This window comes from Eleutherodactylus coqui, chromosome 1 (assembly GCF_035609145.1).
Source record: "Eleutherodactylus coqui strain aEleCoq1 chromosome 1, aEleCoq1.hap1, whole genome shotgun sequence".
Classification (NCBI taxonomy): domain Eukaryota; kingdom Metazoa; phylum Chordata; class Amphibia; order Anura; family Eleutherodactylidae; genus Eleutherodactylus; species Eleutherodactylus coqui.
In genome coordinates, this window is record NC_089837.1 from 537,820,283 (window position 1) to 537,834,168 (window position 13,886).

The window sequence follows — 13,886 nt, forward strand, 5'->3', positions numbered from 1 at the left end:
TTTATTAAAAGTACCAAAATTGGGAAAATTTTGAAAAAATTGTCATTTTTTCACATTTTCAACTGTAATATCTCAAATATGTCCGAACATACTGTACAAATTTTTGATAAGATATATATTTCCATCTGTTTACTTTATTCTGGATGCACATTTGAAAAACGTTTGTGTTTTTTTAACCATTTAGAGGACGTACAAATTTAACATTACTTTTCAGCATTTTGAGGAACACTTTGTTTTCCTGCACCAAGCCAAGTTTGCAAAGGCTCATTAGTGTCAGAATAATAGATACCCCCCCCCCAAATGACCCCATTTTAAAAACCACACCCCTTAATGTATTCACTGAGGGGTGTCAGGGGTATTTTGACCCCACAGTTTTTTTTCAGGAATTAATTAAATTTAGAGGAGAAAAAATAAAATTTCATATTTTTGCAAATATGTCATTTTAAAGACATATTTTTTTCCTATAGTGCCCAAGAAAATGAGGATTTACACCCCAAAATGGATACCCCCGTTTCTCCCGTGTTCAGAGACATACCCATTGTGGCCCTAATCTCATGTCTGGATGCACAACGGGATCCAAAATGAAAGGAGTAGTCGGTGTCTTTATATAAATTTTCCTTGAAGGCGTTTTAGGCCCCATAGCACCTTTGTAGAGCTCTTGAGCGGCCAAAACCAAAGAGAACCCCCACAAATGACCCAATTTTGAAAACTAGACCCCTTAACGAATTTATCTAGGGGTGTACTGCGTATTTTGACCTCATAGTTTTTGAATGAATTCACGCAAAGCAAAAGGAAAAAATTGTGATTTTCGTTTTTTTGGCAATTCTGTCATTTTAAAAACTGCTTTCTTTGTACAGCACACACATGAATGAAGACTTGCACCCAAAAATAGATACCCCCATTTCTCCCGTGTTCAGAGACATACCCATTGTGGCCCTAATCTTTTGTCTCGATGCACAACGGGGCCCAAAATGAAAGGAGTAGTCGGTGGCTTTCAGAACAGAAATTTAGCATGAAGGTGATTTAGTCCCCATTGCCCACTTGTAAAGCCCTTGAGCGGCCAAAACGACAGAGAACCCCCACAAATGACCCCATTTTGAAAACTAGAACCCTGAACGAATTCATCTAGGGGTGTACTGTGTATTTTTACTCTACAATTTTGGAATAAATCTAAGCAAAGCAGTAGGAAAAAAATTACAATTTTCATTTTTTTGGCAGTTGTATCAATTTAAAAACAGTTTTTTTTGTACAGTGTACATAGGAATGAAGACGTTCACCCCAAAATGGATCCCCCCGTTTGTCCTGTGTTCAGAACCATAACCCTTGTGGCCCTAGTCTACTTAAAGGACACATGGCTAGGCCTATAATAGAAGAAGCACCCATTGGATTTCAGGGTACAACGGAATAAATTCCAGGCCCCATTGCCCACTTATAGAGCCATTGAGCATCCAAAACGATAAAGAACCCCCACAAATGACCCCATTTTAAAAACTAGACCCCTTAACGTGTTCATCTAGGGGTGTACTGCGTATTTTGACCCCACAGTATTTGAATAAATCTAAGCAAAGCAGAAGGAAAAAATAACGATTTTCATTTTTTTGGCAATTTTGTCAATTTAAAAACTGGTCTTTTTGTACAGTGTACATAGGAATGAAGACTTTCACCCCAAAATGGATCCCCCCGTTTGTCCCGTGTTCAAAAACATACCCATTGTGGCCCTAATCTACTTACAGGACACATGGCTAGGCCCAGAATGGAGGGAACACCCGTTGGATTGCAGGGCACAACTGAATAAATCCCAGGCCCCATTGCCCACTTGTACGGAATAAAAATTGACACCTTAAAAAATATCCCCCCACACACACACACACACACACACACCCCTACCCCTCCGCGCCCTTTTTGCGTTCCCTAAATCTTAGATAAAAGTAATAATGTGAACTGTGTAGTATTTCCAAAGACAGGGGTAATTACGGAGGCTGGTTGGGATGGGTACATGGGGCAATAAAACCGGTATCCCCCCTCCTCTCATGCTTTTTGGGGGTCATTTCTTGACCTCAGTGGCGGGTATGGGGTGTAAAAAGTGGCGTTCCGTGAGTCTCCGTAAGCTCGATGAGGTGCGGCGGTCTCACACAGAAGGCGCTCAACAAGGTACTCCTGGAACTGCATGAAGGCGAGCGTTCCCGGGGCTTCTTGTAAATTGCGTATTACAGGTAGCGGTCTGAATAACGCCGGGCTCACGCAGCCGTAGGTGGAATCCGCTTGCGGGGGCCCGCAGCGGATCCCAGCTGTGAGCTCGGCTGTGACCCGGCATACGGCCGCGTAATGTACTGCGCATAACTTCCTACTCACACGGGCGGTCATTTTTTTTGTTTGCATTTCCCGCACCGTCGCTTAGCGATGACACGGGTACCCGCAGCCCGTTTACAACGTAGTTGCATATGGGCTGCGGGTATATCCACGACCATGGAGCACAATGGGCTTTATGTTGCAGATATCCGCGGTAAAATAGAACCTGCTGCGTTCTCTTTTCTGCGAGTGGATTACGTAATTCCAACCCGCTAATGTGAGCGCAATTGTGTAATCCAATGCGATTGATCTGCGTATTACCACGGATCAGATGCATGCGGAATCCGTAATTCCTATCCGGTCATGTGAGACCGGCCAAAGTTAGATCGCTACCTTTTTTTCACGTGACCGGCGACCGCTCAACGAGGCCACCCGTCACCGCTCCAGGCTCTCGGCGACCAACGGTGATTTTAAGTTTCCTGGGCTCCCCGACTCCTGCGCATGTGTCCGGTGTTTTGCCGGCAGTCGCGTGTGCAGAATCCGGGAAAGTTCACGGAGGAAGATCGCGTCGGGGTGCAAATACGGAGGCCTCCGGTAAAAAGTTTCATCTCCTTTCATCGATCGCATCGGTGAGGGGAGATGAACCTTCGCCCTTTTTTTACTTTTACGTGATCGACATTATCCATTGGATAGCTGTGATCATGTGATCAGGAACCGCTCACCGCGGCTCTCCGTGAAATCTCCAGGCTCTTGGCTGAGTTTTATAGCCAGGAGCAGGGAGATTTTAAATTATCACAGCTTTTGCGCATGCGCCTGCCATTGTGGCGACGGCGGCGTGCGCAGAAGCTGGGGTAAGGTCCGCAGACAAACCCGCGGGCCTTAGGTGCGTCATTTCATCCTCCCTCACAGATATGATCCGTGGGGGGAGATGAAACGCAAGCTTTTTTAACTTTTTAAAACTTTTTACTTTTTTTTTTACTTTTTACCCTTTTTTTTTTACTTTTTACACTTTTTTTTACTTTACATGATCACTGTCATCCATTGGATGACAGTGATCATGTCCCCAGTGACATCCCTCTGCTCCGAGCTACACATGGCAGCCCAGAGCAGAGGGATTTTAAATTTCCCGGGGCTCGAGCCCCTCTGTGCACGCGTCCGATGTCAATCATCAGGCGCGCATGCGCAGACGGGCACTTCGTGTCCCGGGACATCGCAGAGGACCCGAGGTGAGTATTTTCACCTCCCCTCATGGATCCGATCCATGAGGGGAGGTGAAACTTTACTTTTTTTTAACTTTCTTTAACTTTTTCACGATTGTCGCTATCCAATGGATAGCGGCGATAGCGGTCCCCGGTAACACCTCCTGGTTCCCGGCTACCTTCAGGAGCCGGGAGCCAGGAGTTTTTAAATTTGCCGGGGACACCCGGGCTTCTGCGCGTGCGCGTGATGTCATCGTCTGGCGCGCATGCGCAGAAGGCCGGCGGCGGGTCCGGGAGGACCACATCTTCAGCCGGCAGCGGGGAGAAGGCGGGTGAGGATTTTTAGCTGCCCTGATGGATCCGATCCAGCAGGGCAGCTGAATATCTAACTTTTTACACAGTTTTCTTTACTTTTTTGCGATCGGCGCTATCCATTGGACTGCCCACATCCTGGGATGACAGCTCCATGCTGTCGGCTACCTGCGGGCACCGATAGCATAGAGCTGTCACGTCCTCAGGCAAGTGGGCATTAATCCTAAGAGAATGCATAAAACTACGTCCTCTAGGATTAAAGCCCACTTTCTGAGGACGTAGTTTCCTGATGGGGCAGTCGTTAAGGGGTTAACATATGTTTACACCCCAGGTGTATGTCGCTATGTGAACACGTGATTTACAGGAAACGCAACTAGAATAGACTATCAATATCTCTGGCTGGACTAAGGAATCCAAGGGAGGAGATAAGGAGCAGCCCTCCCCCCTCCCTTTTATGAAGGGGCATCACAGGTATTTCTCACATCACAGTGAGAAGGTACAGGTCCATAAAATGGAAGAATCTGTCTCAAAATGGCCGCTAGATACAAAATGGAGCATTATAAGATGTAAATAAGCTTGTGTGTAGTGAAACAATAAATTTGCAAAAATAACTTTACAGCAGGATATTCGGTGCAATGTCTAATGATTTGTTTATTTCTTTCTATTCATCCGAGAACATTTGCCTGGTACAGCCGCTATCAGAAAAAACTCCCCCATGTCCTGAGCTTTGGGAAAAGAGCAAATCGTGCTGATAAGACGCTGCGATCATCCAAACGCACAAGAGAGAATAGTCATTTGAAGGACATTTCACATATTTATTCTCGCTGCGCTGATTGTTCAACAAAGCACCATTCTTAATGTTTTTCTAACCCAATGAGATTAAACCTCGTGACTAATGACGTATTGCTTTCCTGTATTAGAGCTTTTCAAAACTAGTATATCCAATGTGAACGATCCCCCTACTGTTCAAACACCGAGACGTGACCCACTTACACTCGGAATTCACTAAATTTATCTGGGCAGGCAGAACACCCCGCATCTCACTCAAGAAGCTAATGCTGGACAAAGGTGAGGAACTTAAGGAAGGAATACATTTTCCAAATATAAGAAGTTACGATGTAGCTTGCCTAACCCGCCACATAGGCTAGATAAAGAAGACTGTTGTGTATTCCTGCAGAGAAATTGAATCCAACTTAGCGGCACACTGGGACCTTGCCTGCATACAGGCTATGCAACCCTCCCAGCAGGCATAAAGAAATCCCAGCTACTAAGAGACACCATAATTACATGGAGGGATCCTACGGCCTCCCCTTCTTCATATCTAGGAATGTGCCCCTGATAGGTCACCCATACTTCTGCAGGGGACAGGAGGACAAGGTATACAAGACATGGCACGTGAATGGCCCAAACCATATTGTCCACTTCATGCATGACAGAGCGAAGATGGCTCACCCAACTAGAACTACAACATTAATTCAACCTACCTCCAACACAATTCTCACAAATGAAACAGGCCCTTTCCTTCTGTAAGAGCAGGTCAGCTAACATAACAAGAGAGGCCAATGCGACCTTCACTGAGCAGATGCATACGGCACCATCACTATAAACAATACAGAAAACCATTAGAGGCAAATCCAATGAGCCAGGTACACACAAAGTCTTTACACACTGGAAAAAAGTCATACAAAGCGACGACTTAAAGACCAAGCACACTCAAAACTGGAACACACTACACAAACATGTAGAGAGCGAGGTATGGAGAGAGGCCTGTTTAACATCCCAGCTACGGCAACAAATCCTGACCGACTGGTCAAGCGCCTGAAATGTGGCCTCCTTGGCACAGACTTTGAGCATGGCATATGGCCATGTAAGCTATTCAGGGAAGTGAGAGCATTTTTGCCTGTACTTCCTCCCGCTTTCTATTCCTCTGGCCTTAATTCCTACCCTTTACCTAAGAAGGGTGTTTCTCCAACCAAAATATATATAAATATATATATATAGTCTATATAAAATAGCCTTTTTGCTATTTTATTTCCCAAGGCGCAGTTTAAAGGGGATCTTTGTAACAAAGCGCTTTTCCTGTCTACAGGATTCCGTAATCATACACACCCAAATTAAGAGGACAAAGTACAGTAGTAAGCTTAGCAGCGCTCTAGTATATGCTGAGGGGAATCATTATAAAACATAAAACATGGGACGCAACATTCTCACCCGCCAAAATGACATACCAGATCCCTTTTACAGGTTCTTTGAAAATCAGGCTTTTAAAAGAGATAAAAACACTTACCCACTCGGCTCCGGACGGAAAGAGGAGAATTTACAGAAAAGCACAGATTGTATGGTAAGATAAAAATCTCTTACCTTGTTTCAGCGCTGTTTTTAAATCTGTGGTTTCCTGGTATCCTTGCTCCTCACTGCTAGGTCCGGGGTCCAAGGGGAAAGATCTCTGCCTTGATAAGGGCTTTCGGCACCAAGTTTGTTAGGGAAAAACTCCGTTTAGTATGTCATCCGGCGTCCAAATTGTAATGAGTACTCATCATTGTTTAAGTAATACCGATCGGTAGGAAGAGAGACAATATGCACAGCTGCATTGAGTGTACAATTCATCTACTTCGATTTTATTGACATTACAAGAGGTCTTTTATAGACCTATCATATAATTAAAGTGACGTTGATTCTGAGCCAAACATTACATATTTAGTTTACATCATTCAATAATGCCACATGTTCAATCAAAGTCCATCATGATACCTAACATTTTCCATCCTTCAGCCATTCTGTTATTTCCTTATACGTGTCTAAACATCTAACATTTCATAATGATTCAGCTATTTGTGTGTTTACTTTTTATGGCTTTATTTTAAGGTAAATTTATTGGTTATCAATCTGTAGCTCTCTCTCTCTTATCAATCTTATATCTGTACTTCACCCATCTCCTGACTAGTCACCAGGTGGGGTTTTATTACTTTGTTAGTTATTCTGAGTTATTGCAATGTCTAAGGGGCATATCTGTTAATGTTGTGTTTGTGGCTGAGAAAATGAATATCTGAGACTGTAGAATTTAAAGGTGATACCATACAATAATGGGGTCCTAGATAATTTCCCCCACACAATACATCCTATATAAATGGAAGATACAAATAGGTGTAAAGAGGCTCCCCCTACTGTTTCATACCGAACAGCAAGAGATGACAGGCATGACTGAACCACCCATCCCACCCTTCGTACATACGTTCCTCCCAGCTGCCAAATGTACAATCCTACAACACTGTCTCTCACAGACGCTCTACAAGGTGGCAGAAGTGGTGGCCCAACTCACATAATGAGCTTGGAAAGAAAAGACGTAGAGAGGCACAAGGATAGTGGTGAAAAACACACTGAAAAATGGAAGGGATTTCTCACCTCCCACTTCTCAGGGGCGGAAATATCCACAATAATAATCCCCTTTAGGTATACAGAATGGCACCTAAAAGAGGAACTGAGGGGAATCCTGGGCAGACTAGCGGTGAACGGAGAGCCAGCAAGGGGCAGGGAACCCCGACCATAAGGCAAAACGGCTCCTGGTCAGTCTCTTGTAACAAACATATCCACTTCACCTACCCCCTCCCTAACACTCCCCCCATCCCACCGGACCCCAGGGCGATCCAAGGCCATTGGAAACTGCCTCATGAGAGGGACTAGAAGCTGCTGTTCCGGCCACCAAACAGAAAACAGTGTAGAAACCAAGTAAAGACGTAAAATACTACACGAGATTTCTCCGTTTGTTCAAGAAAGACGACATTTTCTGTGCGAATGACCCTCTGTGATCAGTATGTAAATCGATGTTTCTCATAATTACCATACTATACAAATATTATGGTATCCCATTGAATGATTAAAGGGGTTGTTCTGCCGCCCAAAGGGATTTTTTTTCCTATTAATGCCCTGTAGAGTAACAGCATCATACAATCCAGCATCACACATAAAAATCCATATGCTGCTGTAGTAGACATGATAATTAGTTAGTATAAAATGTCTTTGTATAAACCAAATGTATTACGCTACTGTAATGACTTTTAACTCTGTGGAGGTTAATGGCCACACAATCTCATCATGGTAGTTGCTGGACAATGGCATGGTGAAAGATGTGTGGTATAATGTTAGCTTAATACATAAGTTCCACAAGCAGCCTCTAAGAGTTAAAAGTCCTAGTACTACATGTATACCTGTATTCAATACTGGGTGTTTTTCCAGCCCTTTCCCATCCCCCACACAGAAACTTCTCCAACAAAGAGATACTTTCAGTTTTAACCGCATGTTGTTAAGACAAAGGCTCCTATGTACACTGGACTTGAGAGAGGTGTGGGAGGGGGAGGCGGGGAATTCTATATAACCCAGCGAATAAGAATATATATATGTTACTGATGTAATCTGTTAAACGCCCATAAAGGGCAGGTATTATGTGTTTCAATAAATGAGGCTTCCTGGGCTTTTCTGTTCAGAGCCATTTTGGACATGAGACTGATACCTTACGTCTAATTTGGCCAGTGTGCGCATACTGTTTTTTTTACACAACCAGGAAGCTACAGAATACCCTAAAGCCTGCTGGAGAAAACCATATTTCCAGCTCAATTGGCATCCCTGGGTGGGCAGGTGGATCTGTGAAGTCAGAGTCTGGAACGTATAGAGACCGGCAGATAACACGCGGAACTCAGGGGCCCAAAAATCTACAGAACACGGTAAGATTGCTTTATCTACCTGTGTCAAGCTGATTTCTAACTGTTAATCTGCCTGTATCTTATCCAGACTAGACCTTCACTGAAAGGCAGGTAATAACTCTAGTTCTGTCTACCCGAAAACCACCATGTTACCTGTCTAGGCGTATTCTGTATGCTGTGGCTGTTGTGTCTGAGACGGTTAAAGACTGTGTATCTAAGACCAAGAGACAAATTCTGTGAGGATTAACCTTTTGTGTGTAGAGGGGCGGACTTGAGTGTATAGCCGGACATAGTCTGTGTTCCTATACGCTTTGAGGGTGCAACACCCAAGGGCCGCCCTCCCCTAGGTAATAGGGCACGTTTGCTCTAATACGCTTGGAGAGCGGGCAGGTAAATTTAAAATACGCGTATTCATTTGTATGATTGAGCACGGTATATGCTCTTGTACAAAGGGAGGGATACGTGGGAATTATAGCCGTGCTTTGTGACGGCTGACGTCTCCGGATATTGTTGAGGTCTTTGGTCACTGAATATAATCGTCAGTCTCTGTGTATAGCTAAATGTCCTGTCCAAACTGTGTGCAGGGAGTGCTGTTGGGGATTACTAGTGGAGAGTGGGCTGTTGCAAAGGTAGGTGAGCCATATACCTTGAGCCGTTGTGGGTATTCTCCAGTAATCCCGTCTGTACCGTCTGTTCGGTGTTATAGAATTAATGTGCATTGTGATCTGAGTGGGAAAGAGGGGTTATATTGGAAGGATTTGAAGAAAGCAGATTTTACAAGAGGAACACTACTGTGTCCAGAAACTTCGGATAGGATAGACTTGGTAGGTAGAATAGAGTTGAGCAGATTGAGAAGGTTAGGCATAGACGCAGGTTGTTTAGAGAATGGGGAACAAAGTGAGCAAGGACAAGGGCCATAGAGCTTGTGATTTGGTTGCTGAAAAGGGAGGGAGCAGAGTTTGCTGAACAATGGGAGAGGATCAGGAAAGTTGCAGGATAGGAGAAGATTAGGGGTGGTAGATTACAGCCAGAACAATGGAGGAAAGTTTTGAGGGACAAAAAGGGGGCTCTGGCAGACAGGGGGGTGCTGCAGTCTGCTGAGGCGTGGTATAGGGTAGCAAAAGGGATACACGAGCAGAATTGGGTGGAGAAGGAGGTGAAGGAGGGGGGGGGGATGTGTATTACTTGTATCATGAACAATGTAATGCCTTTGTGTCCACTACACCCCCTCCCTATGATGGCGGCCATCCCTGCTGGACTTGCCTTGTTTGTAATGTTCAAAATCCCACATGGCGTGAGGTCTGCAGTAATTGTGGGGCGCCCCGCCCCTACCGTGATGTTACTTCCTCCTTTGTGCCCACTTCTAGTGTCGGTAACATCACTTCCGGTCCCTCCCCATCCGGGACAGGACCTGGCCCCACCCCTTCCTCCTCCAGCAGCCATCTTGCCTCACCTGGAAGTGCTGCCGCCCCTGGCCCTGCCCCTTCCTCCTCCAGCGGCCATCTTGCCTCACCTGGCCCCGCCCCTTCCTCTGGTGGCCATCTTGCCTCACCTGGCCCCGCCCCTTCCTCCAGCGGCCATTTTGCCTCACCTGGAAGTGCTGCCGCCCCAGGCCCTGCCCCTTCCTCCTCCGGCGGCCATCTTGCTACACTCGGGAATCCTAATTCTCTGACGTCCCTGTATCCAGTGTTGCATGCAGATGGCTTTTTTCATGTGCCATCCAGTGCTGTGCTTCTATCCCTAGAAGGCACTGTTGAACCAGCTAACCAGTTCAATTCTGGCAGCCTTCCCCTCATGATGTTAGGGGAAGATGGTTGCCCGAGCCTTGCCCCTGGCTACGGACTCCATCCATGGGCAGATCCATCCCCCTCTAGTGCTAATGTAACCCGTAGCCTCCTGGGGGAGTTCCAAGGAGTACAGAGAGATATCCGAAGTGCGCAGGACCACCTTGAACACTTCATTAACGCAAATGGTGACCAGCGGGCCCGGATGCCAGGGCCCGCATGTTTAGCCCACAGCCAACAGCCTCCCAAGTCCGCAGGAGTCCGGCCTCCAGCTTATGCTCCTGTGTTGTACGTTTCTTTTACTCCTACTCAAGCATCCACCCTTAACACCAGTCTCCCTGACCCGGAGAGACAGCCGATGCCTTTTTACCGGAGACTGGTGCAAATTCAGAAGAATTTTAGTGCTACCTGGAAGGACCTCCAGGCCCTTACTGAAGTTAAAGCAGGAGACACCTACTGGCCAGTGATTGAAAAGCACCTGGACCCACTGAAGGTGGAGAGCGACATTACATATGAATCCGGTATTCAGTTCTGTGAACAGATCAAGGTGTGGGCCCAGGTTCGTCTTGCAGATCAAGCGACCACCATCCAAGACGTCACCCAGGAAAAGGGGAAATCTGTGGAGAAGTACCACACTCGCCTGATTCAGTTATTTAATGACCTAGGCTTCTCCACGCAAACCAAAGCGCATGCCCAAATGCTTTCATCTGCCTTTGTGTCGGGACTTCGTGAACCCATACGGAAAGGTCTCATCACATCTCGTCCGGAATACAAGACGCTGTCCATGGATATGCTGTTACTGGTAGCAAAGGGACTAGAAGGAAAAGGACACTCACTGGCAATGCTGTCAGAGGACCCATCCCTGCAGAGGTTTCGGGTGCCACAGCCTGGACAACCAGACCTGCGTACATGTTACAATTGTGGTCGCCCTGGACATCTCCGCCGTGACTGCCGCGCCCCAAGAAGGCGACGTTCCGGCCAAAGTACCAGAGAGCAACTTCCTCCCCCACCTCCTCCAGCCACTGACCTTCTACAATAGGACAGTGGCAAGCCTGCGTCCATTATGGCCATGTCTCAGCGGGATACCAACATTGATCTGCCGGGTCCACAAGCCCAAGTTACCCTCTCCGTTGCAGGCCGTCCCACTACCTTCCTCCTGGAAACAGGTGCAGCCAGAAGTGTGATTAAGGAAGCTGATTTCCCTTTCAAGACCCTGCTGGACAATGTCGAAATCTTGACCATGGGCATAGAAGGACGTCCTACCTCTCACCGCCTTTCAAAACCCCTACAGATTGTCTCTCTCCCTAATGTGTTAGCACGGTTTGTGATCCACAAGACATCTCCGCTGAACCTGCTGGGAGCAGACCTGCTATCCAAGTTGCAAGCCACCATCACCTATACCGAGGATGGAGGAATAAAGGTGTCATCCCCTTTGTCGGAAGAAGATACGATGATTCTGGCATCAGAACCTTTACTCCTTGCAGTCAGTACGGAAAACCCTAATACAGTGCCGGCCGATGTCCTCCAGCGAATTTCAGATAAACTGTGGTCCAAAGGCCCGGAAGACATCGGTAAACTCCGAGTGCCCCCTGTGGTAGTTAAACTGAAACCTGGAGCCAGCCTCCCAGGTCGGCCGCAATATCCACTTAAGCTTGCTGTCTCACAGGCTATCGCAGGGCAAGTGAAGGCACTCTTGGAAAATGGGGCACTCATACCCTGTGAATCTCCCTGCAACACCCCATTGTTTCCAGTAAAGAAGAAGACACCCAAGGGGATGCCGGTGAAATACCGTATGGTGCAGGACCTCCGAGCAGTGAACGAGGCCACCATTTTGGACACACCTCTTGTGCCTAATCCACATACCCTGTTGGCGGGGGTACCGCCCACCGCCACATACTTCACAGTCGTGGATCTTGCAAATGCCTTCTTCAGCATCCCGTTGGACCCATCCTGCCAATTTCTCTTCGCCTTCACCCATGATGGCCGGCAATATACATGGACCGTGATGCCTCAGGGGGCCCAGAATTCTCCAAGTCAGTTCGCGAAAGCCATTGCGTCTATCCTCGCACCATGGCAATCTGAACACACTACGGTGGTTCTCCTACAATATGTTGATGACTTCTTGCTGTGCGCCGATGACCTCCCCACAGCTGAAGCGGCGTCGGAAAGCCTGCTTTACTTCCTGGCCGACCAAGGTTGCAAAGCATCTCTATCCAAGCTCCAGTGGTGCTCCCCTTCGGTGGTTTTCCTTGGTCACTGCATCACGCAGGGGGCCAGGCACCTCACCCACGAACGGATACTGGCAGTCCAGAGGATACAAGTGCCAAACTCCGCGCGGGCGTTACAGGCTTTCCTTGGCCTAATCTCCTACTGCAGATCATGGATCCCAGAAGCCTCTCTACTGATGCAACCTCTGTATGATGCTTTAAAGACGGATCCATTTCTTCTAGGACCCGAGGCGCTTGAAAGTTTCTATCTTTTGAAGACAGCCATCTCCACAGCCCCTGCATTGGGCCTGCCGGACTATAACAAGGACTTCCACCTTTTTGTCAGCGAACGGCAGGGACATGCGACGGGTGTCCTTGCCCAATCTCACAGCCCCAGAATGAGGCCAGTTGGCTACTACTCTGCACAGCTAGACACAGTAGCCCGTGGAGGGCCCTCCTGCCTAAGCGCTGTTTTTGCTGCTCAGGTCCTGTTGGACAAAACTTCGGACCTTGTTTTGGGACACCCTTTGATTGTCCAAGCTCCTCAATCAAACGCAACCAAAACATCTTTCAGCAGCAAGACACCTCAGACTGCAATGTTCGCTCCTCCTGCCGGATAATGTGACTCTACGCCGATGCCATATACTTAACCCCTCCACTCTCCTCCCACTTCCTGAGGGGGGTGTAGAGTCAGAAGAGGAAAAAGAAATAAATGATCCGGGGGTGCCCGAACATGATTGCTTTGAGCTCATGAAACAACAAACCTCACACCTACCTACTGTCCTAGATACCCCACTGCAGAATCCCAAACTTACAATTTTTATTGACGGTTCCAGGTACGCGGACAGCAAGGGAAGGTTTCACACGGGGTATGCAATCACTACGGAAGACACCATCCTCCAAGCTCAGAGATTGCCTCCAACGATGTCTGCACAAGAAGCAGAACTGCAAGCCCTGATTTCAGCCTGTAAATTGGCCAAAGGGAAGACTGCAAATATCTACACGGACTCCAGGTATGGTCTTGGAGTGGCACACGACTTTGGACTAATATGGAAAACCAGGGGATTCCTGACGACAGCTGGTACTCCAGTGAAACATCATGAGACTATCGGAGAACTGATGGATGCGCTACTTCTACCTACCCAAGTGGCTGTGCTAAAGGTCAAGGCTCACGGAAAGTTAAATTCACCAGAAGCTAGAGGGAACTATCTAGCTGACAAGGCAGCTAAAGAAGCAGCAGCAGGTCCAGACAAAGGAAGTGAGACTCGGGTGGAGGATCAGCCAATGGAAATGGTCGCTCAGACGGGACCAGAAGTGTCTACCACCCCAGATGTAAGAAGTCTCTCAGAAGCACAGGTGAGAGTTACGCAAGAAGAGCTGAAAATCTGGGAAGATAAG